Source organism: Peromyscus maniculatus, chromosome 3 (assembly GCF_049852395.1).
Source record: "Peromyscus maniculatus bairdii isolate BWxNUB_F1_BW_parent chromosome 3, HU_Pman_BW_mat_3.1, whole genome shotgun sequence".
Taxonomy (NCBI): domain Eukaryota; kingdom Metazoa; phylum Chordata; class Mammalia; order Rodentia; family Cricetidae; genus Peromyscus; species Peromyscus maniculatus.
The window spans coordinates 161,607,940-161,624,097 of record NC_134854.1 but is presented as its reverse complement, the minus strand read 5'-3'; the positions used below and the strand labels follow the sequence as shown (position 1 = coordinate 161,624,097).

Here is a 16,158-nt window from a genome sequence, read left to right as displayed (position 1 = left end):
TTTCCCACGGCTATGGAAGAATATCCTGATTTTTCACATCTCGCAAGTGTTCTTTGTATCTATAGTTCTCACAGGTATTCTTTCTATCTATAATTCTCACAGGTATTCTTTCTATCTATAGTTCTCACAGGTATTCTTTGTATCTATAGTTCTCACAGGTATTCTTTCTATCTATAATTCTCACAGGTATTCTTTCTATCTATAATTCTCACAGGTATTCTTTCTATCTATAGTTCTCACAGGTATTCTTTCTATCTATAGTTCTCACAGGACAGAGAAAAGGTAAGGGGTGGAAATTCAGAGAGATGGGGTCAGGGGAGGGTAACAATAAGGAAAGAGAGCTGAGTTAGTGTCCAAATTTTCATCAGCAACCTGTTTGCTGGACTATAATGAAAGATAATTCTGAAAAATCAGAAAGCTCTACAAAGAGACTGAAGGTTCTTTCTAGCAACAGGTGGGTTGGGGCAAGGTGGCTAAGAGGCATGCATAATTAAGCAGCCCTGGCCTAGATGTGGTTAGCGCCCTTGACCAAGCTGTCAGCTCTGTTCCTGCAAGGAGGTCCGCATCCTTAATTCAAGGAGGGCAAGGTGGTTTTCAGGAGAAGATCAGTTCTGCTCCAGGGTGTGGTCTCATTCTTATAGATAATTGCCCTTATCGTGTAGTAATACATTTCTCTGGTCCTGCCTGGCCCCAAGATCCTGCCTAGCTCCATGGTCCTACAGCCCCTTATAAAATAATCACTCAGAGGCTTAACATTATTGACTAACTGTATGGCCTATGGCAGGCTTCTTGCTAGCTAGCTCTTTCATCTTATATTAACCCATTTCTATTGATCTATGTTTTGCCATGTGGCCATGCTGTTACAGGGTTGCTGGCATCGTGCTGCTCCTTAGGAGGCGACTAGGTGTCACTCAACTCTCCTTTCTTCTCTCCATATCTCTGCTTGGATTTCCCACCTGCCTCTAAGCTTCCTTGCCATAAACCAAAACAGCTTTATTTATTATCCAATGAGAACAACACATATTCACAGCATACAGAAAGACATCCCACAGCATCATGGGAATGAGGATATTATATTTCCAGGGGTCTGCTGTTCTTGAAATCCGAAGCAAATGTAGATTGGGGCAATGGTTTCTCTCTGTACCTTGAGCCTAGAATAAGGAAGAGATGAACTAGATACACATGCCTTGAACAATTAACGGACCATGGCAACCAGAAGACCCCAAAGTCAAGCAGGCAGACAGAAAATGAGAGCAGAGACACCAGGCTTTCATATGCATTCGGCTGTCTTGTGAACCCAGGTAAGGAACCAAGGCTTTCTAGCAAAATCAGACTCCAATTTCCTGTTTCAGTTTCACAGTGCCCTGCTACAGTGCAGGTGTGTCCTAGTGCAGGTCTGTCACAGTGCAGGTGTGTCCTAGTGCCAGTCTGTCACAGTGCAGGTGTGTACCAGTGCAGGTCTGTCACAGTGAAGGTGTGTCTGTCACAGTGCAGGTGTGTCCCAGTGCAGGTCTGTCACAGTGCAGGTGTGTCCTAGTGCAGGTCTATCACAGTGCAGGTGTGTCCTAGTGCAGATCTGTCCCAGTGCAGGTGTGTCTGTCACAGTGCAGGTGTGTCCCAGTGCAGGTGTGTCCCAGTGCAGGTCTATCACAGTGCAGGTGTGTCTGTAACAGTGCAGGTGTGTCTGTAATAGTGCAGGTGTGTCCCAGTGCAGGTCTGTCGCAGTGCATGTGTGTCTGTAACAGTGCAGGTGTGTCTGTAACAGTACAGGTGTGTCACAGTGCAGGTGTGTCTGTTATAGTGCAGGTGTGTCCCAGTGCAGGTGTGTTCACTGCCAAATATTCTTTGCAAATGTGTGTGGAAAAGAGAGTTTATGTTCAGGGATGGCACCAATGATGATGGTATTTCTTTGAGGATCTTCATCAGGACAGTTTGCAAAACACTTTTATTCATAAGGAAACAATGATAAGATTATCTGGATTACTGATAAAACAAGGACAATGCCTAATCATGACTGTCCTGTGAAGTCACATGATGCCAATTGTAACCCCAGAAAATACCACTTCAAATGGTACATTTCTGAATGTTAAAATCCCCAGAGACAAGAAAACTTAAAGTTAAAAATTCCTCAAACCACAATTCTGAAAGATTAAAATCAATCTGAAATTCCCCAGTAAGAAACTACACACTAAATGTGAGGGAAAGGATTGGCTATGCAATACATCAAGGAGAAAAACATCAGCTTAAAAATGCATCATTTGAGGTTGGAGAGATGGCTCTGTGGTTACGTGCATTGGTTGCTCTTGCAAAGGACCCAAGTTTGATTCCCAGCACCCACAGGACGGCTCACAGCCCCCTGTAACTCCTTGGGTGTTCCATGGGATTCTAACACCCTTCTCTGACCTTATTGGGCACTGCACACATGTGGTGCACACACAGACATTCAGGAAAACACTTATACACATGAAATAATAAAATAAAAATTAAAAAATTTAATGCATCATTTGTGTGACTTAGCATTCTTTCCAACCAGCGAATTCCAGGAGCTTTTTATGACCTAAAGCTGCATTTGCCTAAAGGAGCTATTGATGAGTTGGAAAAGAATGATGAAAGAAGACAGGTTGTAGCATTTCTATTTGATCACCCATGTCATTTCTGCCAAGGCTGTTATCTGTGTAGGAGCATATATAGAATCCATTTCCTATGTTCAGAGCTACATAGACCATCACACAGAAGATGGAAACTTTAATAGGGAATGCTCATGTGGGTATATATTTAATAACACAATTTCAAAGAGCTGAGCCACATAGAAAATAATTGTGAATGCATTGTCCAAAGAGAGAAGCACAATTGTGTGAAAGCACAAGCTATTCATCACAATGCAAGACTTAACCTAAGTTGAGGGCTGTGAGAACTGGCTAGTTGATGACCTCTGTAATACACTTTATACATATGTTTAATGTTTATTGTAGGTTTTAGTTTTTCTTATATTCTGCTACATTTTCCCCTGCTCTTATTTTATTTTGAAGATATATTTATTTTAATTTTGTGTGCATGGGTGTGTGCCTGGATGTATGTGTATGTACCACATGTGTACAATGCCTATGGAGGCCAGCATTGGATCCCTGAAACTAGAGTTAGGTGGTTATGAGCCATCTGATGTTGGTGCTATGTAAGTAGAAAGTGCTAATAACCACTGAGCCATGTCTCCAGCCCTTCTCCCCACTATTTTAAATTGTCAGCATTATTTTATTTTTATATTTTTTCGTGCTTTACATTTCATCTCTTGCATAATTTCCAGCAGAGAGGCATGACCTGTGAAAAGACATTTAGGGAATTCTAATTCATTTTTTTCATTGTTTTTGAAACTGATTTCATGAAAGTCCATTATTTCCCCATTGGCTTTGCATATAACCATTGTACATGTGTGTAAAACCACAAAAAATGTCTACAACAAATGAAAGCATTTGTGGGGATCCAGCCCTTTGAGTGATATATCAAAAGACTTGGGTTGTTGTTGGTCACACAATATTTCAGATAGCTGAAGCCATAGGGCTTGCTGGTCTACCTAGCATTCTGATTTAACACAGACTCCAACCATCACTATGCCCACTAGGACCTGAGTCTTGTTACAAAGCTTTTGCATGGCAGGCTGGCTGGTAAGGCATCTTCTCTTCATCTCTACACCACCGGAAGTTAGCAACTTTCCAGGCCACCTGGTAATAGGGTCAAAACAGGACAATGAATGTGAGAGAAATTGCTTCTAGACTCTGAACTGCCTCACCAAAAAAAGTGTCATCCTTCCAGTTTTTCTGGGTCTTGGTAATTTCGCTGTGTCTCTTGTGAAAAGCCTACATATCAATAGATAGAATTTTAAAAATACACTTTAATAATCACTATCTTTTAAAAATACATTTGTATATTCATATACATTTGGATATTAAAGTCATTCCTATTCTCTATACTTTTGGTTTGTCCTTTTGAGACATGATCTTGCTATGTGACCCAGGCTGGCCTGGAACTTGCCATGTTGAGCGGTATGGCCTCAAACTCATGGTGTTCCTCCAGTCTCCACCCCAAGTGCTGGGGTTAGTACATCACCACACCTGAATCCCACTGCATCTTTTCTATTTAGTTTTTAAGCCTTGTTTTTCTTTGGGCCATCACTGTTAATTTAAATATGTATCTATCCAACTAGAAAATTATTGAAATTGGTAAAGGTGTTGCCACTAAGCCTGAGGACCTGAGTTCCATCCCCAGGACCCACATAGTAGGAGAGAACCAACTTTCAAAAGTTGTCCTCTGACTTCCACATGAGTGCCATGATAAGTGTGCACCTGCACACCCACCCACCCCTCCACACACACAAATATTCTAAAGTTTTTCTGGGTCAGACAAAGAATGGATTGTTGTTAAATGACTTGCAAAGAAGACATCAGTTCAGTGACTATGAAGTCTTTTTCTTTCTCTTCTTTGTAGCCGGAAGGTTTCTCCAGTACCACCCGGCCATGTGGTCCCATGGCCACTTATAAAATAATCATTCAAAGACTTAATATTAGTTAATTGCCAGTTGCATGGCCTATGGCAGGCTTCTTGCTAGCTAGCTCTTATAACTTGACCCATTTCTATTCATCTGTAAGTTACCATGTGGCCGTGACTTACCTGTATTTTCACATCTTGCTTCTCCTGGCAGTGCTGGCGTCTCCCTCCTCTGCCTTTCTTCTTCCTCTCTCTCTCATTTCCCACATAGCTATATCCTGACTTGCCATAGGCCAAATGGTTTTATTTATCAACCAGTCAGAGCAACACATATTCACAGCATACAGAAAGACATCCCACAGCACTTCCCCCTTTCTATCTAAACAAAAAGGAAGGTTTTAAGTTTAACCTAGTAAAATAACATATAGTAGAACAGTTATCAAGCAAGAATTACAGTTACAATATCTACTCTATTTGTGTTTGGCAAAATTAAAGAAAATATTCTATCTATCCTATATTTGTGAGTCTAAAGTTTCATATCTAATGTATCTTTTATTATAATCAAGGAAAGTTATAAATATTTAGTCTTCAACTACATCAAAGACCCCAGAAGGATATAATATTACCTAAGCAAACAGGAAATGCACTGTAAGCAACTTCCAAAATTCTGGAAATGACAGAGATAGCTGCCTGCCTGGACAGTCATCCAAAGTTCCTCTGTAATATTGGTGCATCCATGTTTAGCCAATAAGTCTAAAGTTTTTTAGTCACTGCTCCATGTGTTCTGTAGAATATTTGGCAGCCTCCTCTACAAATCAGGAACCTGAAGGACCATTTTGCCCCATTTTGGCAAATTCAGTGGTCATTTTCCTATGGATCCTGCATGTCCAGTTTATACAACATATTATCAGCAGTCCAGGCAAGAGCAGTGTCTTGCCCAAATGGCTATTTTTGCGAAGAAGAAGAAGAAGAAGAAGAAGAAGAAGAAGAAGAAGAAGAAGAAGAAGAAGAAGAAGAAGAAGAAGAAGAAGAAGAAGAAGAACTCTATTTAGAGTGTCTTTGATGCCCATTTTCCTCTCTGAAGTAAATCGGTGCTGTGCCAGGTGCAGACGTGTCTCATTGTCCAGAAATTCTAAGTTTTTAAAACATTTTACACGTCACATTCTGTAGGTCTTTGAAGCGTTTGAAGATTACCTATGTATCTGACATTTATCTTTGTATACCTAAAACATAACTAATATGATTATAAGTTTGATTATCATAGATGATTAACTATTAATCTGTATTTATTAATTATACGTTACAATTTTAAATGAGCTGCACAAACTTGCCTTATACAAGAGTAGAAATATACGTACAGTATAACAAAATTAATGTTAAATTTGTATCAATAAACAAAAATTCATAGCATTGTAAAACATTTCGAACAAGTTGTTGCTCTTTAATAGCAGGTTCAATAAACTATCCTTTCATCCTATCATATCTATATCACTTCTTTTGCTCTTGCCTCCTCAACCTCTCTCCTTCCCTTCCTTTCCTTGTTGTAGGGTTGGGGAAAAAAATGAGAAGCTATGCATGCTGGGCAAGGGCTCTACCTTTGAACTTTAACTCTAGCCCTTTCCAACTTTTTAAAATATTGACCACAGGAAACCGACATGAGATGGAAACCAAATGAATGGCACAAACTGTCTCCCTTTAGAGTACAAACAAACCAAGTGATCTCTCTCAGCTGTCGCCGTCTGTAACCCTTGGCTCCTGGTACTGTTCTATAGCATTGATTCCAGAGGATGCTGCATTGGGGGTAAGTTTCCAATGCATGAATTTGAGGTCATGTCTAGATTACAGCTGTGCAAAAAAAGTTCATTTTAGATGCCAAGAATGAAGACAGATGCATGCAATTATAGCACTTGGGAGGTGAAGTCACTCACATGAATGCAGGACTCCTGGAGGCCAGAAGCAGGTGTTGCCAGATCTCTTGGAAACAGAGTTAGGAGTGTTTGTGAGCACCCATTTTGGGCACCTAACTTGGGTCCTCTGTAAGAGTAGCATGAACTCTTAACTACTGAGCCATCTCTCTAGCCCCATCTCTCCCCGCCACCCCATCTCTCTCTTTCTCCCATTCCAAGAATCCAAAAGAAACTCCCTATAGCACATTGCTGAATGCTGGCTTTTAGTATATTTTATTTCTAGAGATGCTAGATTTGTGCATGACAACGATATTGCCTGTATCTTTGAGCCCCATTCTGTACTAATACCTTGAACACAAATAACCTCCTGGAGGAAAATACATTTTGACTTATTTTACAAAGGTCATGGAGTTTGTTCAGGAGTGGAGTTGTGTTGAGACCTTTTGAAACTATGCTAAGGTTTGTAATTATATTTCTTTCTTTCTTTCTTTTTTTTTCAGAGATGTTCCCCTTCAATGGTAACCCTATTAGCTCTGATAAAAAATACACTGTCAGAAGCATGACTACTCAGCCTGCTGTAATACTTCCGTACAACAAAACAACAAAAGTCAAGACTTCACATTAAATCCTTCAATGCGGTGTTTTTAAATGTGTGCTTTCACAGCTCCTCTTTCTCTCTACTGAGTAATTACTTCACAAAAATAAACATTTTTACAAATCTATCTTTAAAATTTGAACTTCATTTTTGGTTTACATTCATTGGGGTTGGACATGATTTTTTCTTGGCTTAGTTTTAATTGTTTTTTAATATAATTTAATGAGTAAAAAAAATAACAGATTTGGTACTTTGCCTATAATCACCAGTCTGTTACTTTCTCTCATTCTCTGATACTCATGCATGGTACTCCCCCCCCGCCAGTCCCTCTACATTTATGTTACATATATAACTTCTAGATTTTCATATGAGAGAAAACCTGCAATATTTGTCTTTTGAGTTATGCTGTACTGAGTGAAATAGGTTGGAGCCTCAGTCCCATTAGTTTCCCTACCATGGCCATAATTTTATCATTCTTCATGGCTCAATAAAATCTACCATGCAAATGTACCACATCTTATTTATCATTCATTTGATTATTTTAACATACAGTGAGAAGCCTGAAGATTGACTAAGCAAACAAAGACAAAGATACATTTTTGTGTATATTCTCATTCATTCTCTCTCTCTCTCTCTCTCTCTCTCTCTCTCTCTCTCTCTCTCTCTGTGTGTGTGTGTGTGTGTGTGTGTGTGTGTGTGTGTGTGTGTGTGTGTCACACGCATATGTACAGCATATGGTACCTATGTACAGGTCAGAGGACACTTGCCAAAGCTGATTCTGTCCTTCCACCATGTGAGTATTGGGGATTGAACTCAAGCCTTCAGGCTTGGCAGAAAGAACCTTTGCCTGCTGAGCCAACTCACTGGCCCTACAACTGAGTGCTTTAAAATATAATTTAAATACATCTCAAGGCTGACTAATATTTTATAAGCCTCTATTGACAAACCATTCCTGGGATGGTGATCAGGATTAACTATCAGAGACATTTTATAGTTCTCCATAGAACGTTCTGTGAACAGTTAATAACAAACAACTTACGGCATACTTTGCTCAAGGCCCTCTAACCCTACTAATAGCATGACACTGACAGCTAACTGACGATACACATGGCATAGTAACTTCGGTAAAAACACTAAACTTGGTGTTAGAAGAGTCCCCTTGTTGCTAGTTTCAAAAACTTGGGCTGTTGGGTGCTGTGGGATGGTCTGTATGTCAAATTGCTCTGTTTGGTCAATAAATAAAACACAGATTGGCCAGTGGCCAGGCAGGAAGTAGGTGGGACAAGGAGAAAGGAGAATTCTGGGAAGCGGAAGGCTGAGGCAGAGAGACACCGCCAGCCGCCGCCATGACCAGCAGCACGTAAAGACTCTGGTAAGCCACCAGCCACGTGGCAAGGTATAGCTTTATAAAAATGGGTTAATTTAAGATAAAAGAACAGTTAGCAAGAAGCCTGCCACAGCCATACAGTTTATAAGTGATATAAGTGTCTGAGTGATTATTTTATAAGTGGATTGTGGGACTGTGGGGTTTGGGGAACCTGGAGAGAAGCCCTCCAGCAACAGTTGGGGAACATTATTTTAAGGTGTGTTACTTTTGTTATGTTGCATTTATTTAACTCTGTCAAGCTGTGTTACTATATTATTGCCTGTCTAAAACACCTGATGATCTAATAAAGAACTAAATGGCCAATGACAAGACAGGAGAAAGGATAGGTGGGGCTGGCAGGCAGAGAGAATATATAGAAGGAGAAATCTGGAAGGAAAGAGAAGTAGCCAGAGAAGGAGGAGGAAGGGCATCAGGGGCCAGCCACCCAGCTATACAGCCAGATATGGAGTAAGAAATAATGAAAGATATACAGAAATAGAGAAAGGTAAAAGCGCAAAGACAAAAGCTACACATGATAATTTAAGTAAAGCTGGATAATAACAAGGCAAGCTAAGGCCAGACATTTATAATTAAGAATAAGCCTCTGCATGTGCTGTATTTGGGAGCTAAGTGGCAGGGCCCCCGAAAGACCAAAGACCAACCAACAACATTGGGCAAACTGCTCAATCTTTCTTGATCTTTTATTTCCCTGACTATATAAAATGGGAACATATCTGATGACTATTCATGGAATGTTTATAGATTTAAAAATGTGCTTTTGAAGTCAGTAATTTGTAAATTGTAAGAATTGTACAAACTCTGATTTTTATATTTATTTGCTTATTCATTTATTCTGTGTCATAAGCCTGAACTACATAACCATATTGTGGCATAGAAGAGGATGGACAAAAGCTTCACCTGGCAGGACACATTTTCATGAAACACATTTCAGCTTCATTTCAACCTGCAATGAAGTTATGCAAACCACAGAAAGGCGCTTCTTTGATTATGCTTATGAACAAAATCTTTTTCTCACCAAGTTAATGGTGTAGTTTTCTTGTTTCTTTCCTACTTTTGTTGCAGCTAAGGCCATATCTAGACTTACATCTAGACTTGAAAGCCATCACATCCAGATATTAGTTTCCCTATCTAGATAGAGAGTGGCTAGTTTCAGTGTGAGGCTTGGTGCAGGTAGGTGATCAGAAAGAGTGATCAGGGACTGTGTACAGGGAAGACTAACCCTGAGCCTAGGGCAGAAAGACAGGGAGAGTTAAGGGGACAGAAAAGAAAAGAAGCACTCTAGAAGGTGAAGTGTCTCACCAGCTGAGAATCAAGAATGCCAGCACATTAGCAGAGTTTGTTATGAAGATTGATTACATGCAGACTATGTTCTGTTTTTATACAGATATTTCAAGTAAGAATGTTAAAATAACAACAGTCCATGCTTAAGGCCCACGAGGGTTTGACCTTTGAGTATGGCCATATTATGACGTAGCTGCAAAACGGTGATTTTCTGTAAATCTCCCATCAGACTATAAACTTTGTTTACAATAAAAACATGCCTCAACTCCCTTGTGACCTCATATCTTAAGCATTTCTTCACCCCTTCTTGGCCCATAGACCCACCCTATCATCTCATTTACTGAAAAGGGAGAGACTCAGAAACCCTTCAGGATGTAACTGCAAAATCATATTCGTAGTGATTGTTTAGGCAATATGTATGATTCTGTCTTTGAGAAACCTGCACCCACAATCAGGTATGTATTATTCTTTGCCCTAAACACCTCTCTTTGTATTAAAGCCCATATTTAAACCTAAGTTAAAATCTTTGTTTAATAAACTCCAACTCTACTGCATACTGACTTGTTCTGAAATTCTTTTATAGCAAATCAAGAATTCCAGCCTCACCTGAGTGGGGGATTCTGTGGGAAAAAAACCCTCAGACAGCTGCAGCATGGAGCTGCCTCCAACTCTCACTCCTGCTGCCGACATTGTATATCCGATTGTCGCTGATTCCTTTTTGTTTACTTTATTTCAAATAAACTTTTTATATTATAGGTTACTAAGTTTGTAAGGCTAGACTACTAAAGTACAATCTATTTTTACTCACTGATACTAGGATTGATACCAATAAGTAGGAACACACACACATACTGTACATAACCTATAATTTGTAGCATCAATCAGGAGTCAACAGGGCAGAAACTGATGTTTCAGGATGACAGGAAAGAGCTACATTATGCATACTGATACAGCTCATGTCTTAAACTTAAGCTGCTATAAGCAACTACCAAAAATAGATAGACTGAGGAGCAAATGATTACTCCTCACAATTCTGGAAGTCTAGAACAGATGTCAGCACAGAAGGCTCCTGTTGAGGGTATGCTTTCCAGTTTGCATACAGTCAGCTTCGTGGTGTGTCCTAACATGGTTTGAAAATGAATGCTCTGGGTTCTTCCCTTCTTTATAAGGGCCCCAAGTGCCATCTTCCCAAACTTATCTAAACTCAATTACCTCTCAAAGTCTTTACCTCCTAATGCCCATCACTTCGGGACTGGGTTTAAGCATATAACGTCTAAGGATCTTAGAACACAACAGTGTCTACAGACATTATCTAAACTATGTCCAGATGTCCATGACCTTGTAGCATTACACATCAAAGAATAGAATGTCATTGCCACTATTGATAGCTGGTGTCTGCATATGAATATGAGAAAGACCGGGGTTTCAGAAAATATAATAGCGATATGCAAAGAAGAAACAAAAGAAATAGGAGCTACAATGTTAGAGTCTTGAATAGCTAGAAAAGAAAATTATCTGTGGAGCTTGAACAGGAAACAGAAGGAGAGACAGAGATTGAGACAAACAGGGAGGGGCAAAATGAATCAGTGGAACAGAAGCTGTAGCACTCCATCGTGTTCTGAGAATTTTAAGGCATTCATTACATGTCAAACAAGAGAAACCTGAGGTAGGGGAGTAAAAGTAAACTGTTCAAATTCATTTTATAAATACTTAAACATTTATTGTATTAAAATTATATATGCATGTCTACATTGGATGGCCTGAAAATAATTAAGGTTCTTAATATTTGGAGCTAATAGGACTTTAATAAAGAAGCTAGACCACTTAAGTGAATATGTACCTACAAAAACTCTGAGTCTGGGCTAAGAAAATATCTTTTCTGAGGAGAATGCTGAACCCTGGACTTACGTTTTTTTTACGAAGAGGAAATAGGATAAAGGTGCTCCTAGCCCCTCCCCACCCCAGAAGGGCTTATCTCCAGTGCTCACTTCAGATGGGGCCAAGTAGGATTAAGAGAAAAACAACAAACCGGAGGAAAAGAACAAAGGTCACCAAAACTCAGGAGACTGAAGAGCTCCTTCCTGGGGACCGGACCTGAGTATAATCTCTGTTCCCATGGACAGAGCCTTAGGGGACTTTCAGAAACTCGAACATTCAAGTGCTGAGAAACTAGCACGGATCTGTCCCTAGTAAGCCGTACGTGTGAACCTGCATGTCTGGACGCTCACCTTCATGACACTGCAGACACACATGCAGGGCTTCTGAAAATGCTGGAGGGGAAGTAGGAAGCGATGGAATTATACCATAGCCTCGAAAAATAAATTTAAAAACAGATTGAAAAGCAAAAGCCAACAGTGCATGAAAATGTTATTCAAAAATAAGAATACAACATTAATAAAAAATGTTGTCTGATCACACTAACATGGAATTGGGAAGCCTCAGAGGCCCCCACCCTTAGACAGAGAACTGCTGACAACTAAGGCAACCAAGAATGATAAAAATAGCCTTCCCTGGGTATAAGCCCTACTTGGTTATCCATACCAATACCAAGGAGTCAGCCCTGAAATCACATACAAGGAACACTAAAAGACTGATCAGGTTATATTTATATATTTGTGTGTGTGTGTGTGTGTGTGTGTGTGTGTGTGTGTGTGTAAAACAATAACAATTAAAGAAAAACAGGCCATGATTTCAAGGGGGAGTAAGAAGGGGTACATGGGAAGAATTGGAAGGAAAAAAGAAGGAAGAAAATAATGTAATTATATTTTAATTAATTTTTTAATTTTATAAAGAAAAGCCATTGGATCTGCCCCCCAGGATCCGCATGTGTCCTGTAAGATGATGACAAATGAGATGATGGGGTGGTCCACAGACACAGCATCACTGGGCCTTATCCTGAGTCAGAGAGTCCAATTTTATTATGTGAATCCTGGTCATAAGATTACATTAACTGGCCTTTACAAATGCAGCTTTGAACAAATTTGGATTTTCTTATAACATATTCTACAGGTAGCAAACATCACTAACTATGCCATTACCTTTCCAGGTGATTTCTTTAAAATTCAGCTCTGATCATAAGACTTCCCTACTCAAAATCCTTCTCTAGTTCCCCATTCCCTTCCCAAGTATGGACAGATTCCTCGATCCCACATCCCAGGCCCTTTATTAGGAGACTATCTCTAATTATATGCTAGAATAATTGCATGGAATTTCCATCAAGGTAGATGAGTGGGTTGGACACTATTGGGGGGCTCTTCAGATTAGAAAGCAATTTCTTATACCAGGACCAGAAACTAAAGCCTTTTAACCCATAAAATGCTGCCCAGCTTTTATGGATGACATCAAGTGACTTAACCTGTTGAAATGTCTGGTCCTCCCCTTCCTTGACTGTCAGTCTTTGTTTTAAGTCTTTCTTCTGTTGGTACTGATATCTATACCACAAACCCATCTGGGCAGCTGGACTCTTCCCTTTAGAAACACTGCCACTGTCCCTGTGTCAACTCCATGGCATCCAGCCACAAAGAGCTACTGGTTTGGGGGTCTCAGGTTTCCTTCATGCAACTGTGGCACCCCTTTGGGACTGGCCATTCTTGACATCAACTGCCTTGTAACTTTGCTCCATCTGTCATTCAGTCACTCTGGGCTTACTTCTTGATTTCAGCTGCTTCTGACCCAGACTCCCATCTTGGTGAGGGGGTATGGGGGAAGCCCTCCTCAGGGTTAGGTTGGGCTGGCAGGTGTCCTCACATCACACTTTGTGTTACAGACACACTGGCTTCTCATCCAGTCTGATAGCTGCCTAGAGTTTCTTCCCTTTAGCTGGGATCCTGAAGGATGGGAAGATACTCTATGTCTTTCTGGGCCTACATTGAATGTCATTTTCTCTGTGAGCCTTTCTTTTCATGATTCACCTGATCTAAATTAGTCTACTCTCTTGTCTTCCCAGAGCATTTTCTTGGTGTTTCTTATGTTTTTAATAACCTCACCATTTCACAAATCCAACCCGAGAAAATGCTCCACTGACTCTCACGGTCCCTGCTAGGGCCTCTCTGACTTTCCTCTCCAACTTCACAGGAGAAAACAATGACTTCCCTTGTGTGGATGACATTCACAACAGATCAAAGTTTGTCAATAGCAGGGATGCATTTTATTCTTCTTTATATTCTTCCTACTGAGCTCTTGCTTGGAAGGCAGCAGGTTATCAATAGATTGTTGTGAACCCTCACTGTTAGTGTGGACTTTTTACCCACATTGTTTCCTTTTATCTTTATGATAACAAGTAAGAAGGGAAAAAAAAGAATAGAGATCCTCATGAAAACAGGAAACTGACTCAGAGTGGTTAATGATGTAGTCTGGCCGTCCAAAGGCTTGAAAAAGATATAAATTTAATTGATGTACTGTTACTCTTCCATCCTTACCTCCTTCCCTCCCTAAGTGCCAGATGTTCAAAGGCAAATAAAACTTACCATTGTTCATAGACCAATGGTAAGGATATAGAAATTAAGCATATAATATAGCCAGGTATGGTGGATCACTTGGGAGGCTGACACTGGAAGATCACTGCAAGTTCAAGACCAGTTCCAGGTCAGCTAGGGCTATATAGTGAGACCCTGACTTTAAAACCAACCAACCACAAACAAACGTACTGATAGAAGCTTTGATTTTAAAATAATGGATTGATGGATAGCTGTGCAAATTAGATGAGAATGGAAAAGATACATCTAGATCCATATCTCTATCTATCTATCTATCTATCTGTCTATCATCTATCTATCTTATATATAATTTTAATGGAATAAATTGTAAATTGTATTTTAGAAGATAAAAGAAAGTTAGGAAATGAATGAGTGGAGGAAAGAAATCCCTAAGCAGGAAAATTCCACACCAAGCTATGGAACCAGGAGGAGGTGGCCACCCTAGAAGACAGCAGGCATGTTATCCCTCAGAGCCAGGCAGGTGGGGAGGCTGGGGCAGGGAGATGACACACTTCTTATAAGGGGGAGTTTAGAAATAGTAAAGATAACATCAAAGCGGCTCAGTCAACTCATATTTGGCTTTCCTGATTTCCAGGAACAACAGGACGTTCCTAAAAGCCATGCTGGTCTTTATCAAGACTGAGAACTGAAACTGAGCAGTAGTATGTTTGCATAGAAAGAGCTTCCAAATGTTTTCAGCTTCCGACAACTTAAACACCCCAGAACCAACAGAAATACACCATGTGACTAGAAAGAGCTCAGCTCCCAGAATTCTGTCCCCACTGCTAACACCACATGAAACGAGATGAGCCCCGGTGACAATGGCTTTCTAAAGAGGTCCAGCAGTTTTACTTTGTCCAATATTCTGAAAGCAATCTTACTATGGACATAAATTCAATCAGAAAATATTTTGTTTTAGTAATTACTTCATTTTCTGAAAACACACTTGCAGGAGATGGTTCTCTCCTTCTACAATGTGGGTCCAGGGATTGAACTCAGGTCATCAGGCTTGGTGGCAAGGGTCTTTACCCACTAAGCACTTTTCTGGTCCAGGAGTTACTTATTAACATCACACAGTAAACAGAATAATGCCTTTCCCCAATGTCCTAATTCCTGGAATCTAGGGGTGTGTTCTCTACAGAGCCAGCGGGACTTGCACACACTACTAGGGTAAGGTGTTTTAAGGAGATATTTTTTCTGGAGTACACAAATATGTGCAGTGTGTCCACAGTGGTCCTCAACAGGAAAAAGGGAGACTGAAGGTTGAGAGTTCTATATGTGACCTCAAGAGCAGGAAGGAGGAGTTCTGCGTTGTTGATGGGAGGCGCCTGTAGACAACCTAGGAAGTGCAGGCAATGTCTAGACTCTGGACCTACTCAGAGAAGGTGTTTGTTCCTAGACCCTCCTAGTAGAATGCTGGATGGAAACCGTGTGAACTTTTAGCCCAGTGACACTTGCTATAGACATCTCATCTCCAAATCACATGATGTTTGCTTCTGTGACTTAAGACTAGCAAGTCCATGCTCACAGTGATCAAAAATGAATTTCGAGCTAGCTCTCAAGCGCAAGCACCGTAGATTTTTCAGCAGCTATCTTAATCACTGTGATAATTCCTGCATAATTCCAGAAGAAAAAAAAAGACTCATCCTAAAGAATTTAGACCCAATTAATTAGTTAAATAGACCATCTATTTTTGAGCTAATGATTCCCACACAAGAAAGCAGATCAAATCTCTGAATTCTGTCAAATAATTCTGCCAGCATTTTCAGTGTTGGTCCATGAATCTCCCATGAGAAGTGTATCTTGAAAGCCACAGTGTGAGGGATACCTAAATGAACTGTTAAACAGACACTGAATAGAAGACAAAGAACATATAGAAATAGCAGCCATTCCTAAGAGGACAGCCTCATGAATTTGCATAACACACATTTATCTGCCTAGAAACAAAAGGCAAACCAAGAAATAGAGCATTAGCTCTTGAGTGTCTCTTCTGCTGTTGTCCATTTTGCCAGAAAGGTAACCATGGGTACACCT

The 16,158-nt window shown here is 40.2% G+C and overlaps 1 long non-coding RNA gene across 1 annotated transcript in view; it reads right to left on the bottom strand.

Annotated features, from left to right (window-relative positions):
• Positions 1-1,519: 1,519 nt before the first annotated feature.
• The window catches only part of LOC121828163 (uncharacterized), a 116,316-nt gene continuing 101,677 nt past the window's right edge, over positions 1,520-16,158 (bottom strand). Inside the window, exon 6 of the long non-coding RNA XR_006070670.2 lies at positions 1,520-3,716. This is a non-coding gene — a long non-coding RNA (uncharacterized LOC121828163). The remainder of the gene's footprint in view (positions 3,717-16,158) is intronic.